Raw genomic sequence first — 1,686 nt, forward strand, 5'->3', positions numbered from 1 at the left:
TTTTTTTTTTATCATGTTCTTGTGACGTTTCGGGACAACGTAATCCCATCATGAGACAAAACGCTGAAGCAACGTGCAGAGAGTGAATGAGGAGGCGCGTACACCTTCCAAAAGTTCCTAAGACAGAGACAGGTCTTGGACAGCGAAAACATTTTTTATGTACACAAGTCCTAGCAACCTTCACTATCAAACCTGCCTCATCCACACAATTCTAACAAAAGTAAATTTTATTTCCTTAGTCATTTATACAATTTATAAAAGGAAGGTTAATTATAAAAACTAATAAAAACTATTGAAAACAATAAAAAAAACATCAGTATATCAAAATAAAAACCCAAGAGACTAAAAGAAAAAACAGAAGGAAGTGACGTGGACATTGAACTATGAAATAACAATGAAGTGAATGGATGTTTCTTGACTATTAAGACTAAGCTTATATTTATGAATACAAAGTGATTCAGTAATTCCTGATTCAGATAGTGTCCTGGTTATATACAATATTTTGAAATCCTGTTCCCTGAAAGCATGATTTAACTCTTTAGATTGGTTTCTAATGACAGAGAAACTTGGATTTGAGATCTATTATTTATTGTTTTCTATAGTTTTTATTAGTTTTATATTAAAAAAATCTTTCTTTTATGAATTATATAAATGACTAAGGAACTAGAATTTACTTTTATTAGAATTGTGTGGATGAGACATGTCTGATAAGTGAAGATTGCTAGGACTTGGGTACATAAGAGGTTTTCGCTGTCCCAGATCTCTCTGTCTTAGGATTTTTTTGGAGGGTGTACGCGTCCCCTCACTCACTCTCTGCACATTGTTTCAGTGTTTTGTCTGAAGATGGGATTACGTTGTTCCGAAACGTCACAAGAGTTCGATCAAGAGTTTTAGATAGAAAATTATTTTACTGCGACTTTTCTTCAATATATATATATATATATATATATATATATATATATATATATATATATATATATATATATATATATATATATATATATATATATATATATATATATATATTTCATTCTTAAAAAAATAATTTGCTACTTATTTTCACCTTACACTTTCATAGTATTTCTATCATCTTTTAACTTGTCATCAATATATTTCCTCACCTGCATCATGTGGTAATAAAGCCCCAGCAGCTTCGTTCACTGACGTACCCAGCATGAAAAAGAGAGACATAGCCGGTAGTATCTCCATTGATTATGTCCTGAAAAAGTGAGTTATGACTGTACGACATATCGTTTCATTCTTTTACTCCTTATTTTCCTAATTTCATTCATATATTTTACAAATTTAGAAGGAAATTCAATCTCGGTCATGCCTGTGAAACTAAAGAAGAGAATGACGATGCATATACGTACAAACGTTTTTAAATTTCACTGTATACGAATCAATATTTCCTATTCTCACATTCTATTATCATCGCACCCCATATATGTATGACCCCTGACCGCAGCCCATGTATCTATCTATAGTCACTGACCGCACCCTAGTCTCTCTTTCCTCCTACTCTCCTTAGTCTCATTTAGAAAACAAAGGTCGTTGTGCTTCTTTTGGATTCTTAATTTTCATTTAATGAATAAAATCCTGCTCTGTCTGTTTTTCTTCATACTTTATTTTTATTCATAAACTAAATCTCCTGCTGCATATATGTACGTGTCTACATAACGTATC

The sequence above is a fragment of the Portunus trituberculatus genome, chromosome 16, assembly GCF_017591435.1.
Source record: "Portunus trituberculatus isolate SZX2019 chromosome 16, ASM1759143v1, whole genome shotgun sequence".
NCBI lineage: Eukaryota > Metazoa > Arthropoda > Malacostraca > Decapoda > Portunidae > Portunus > Portunus trituberculatus.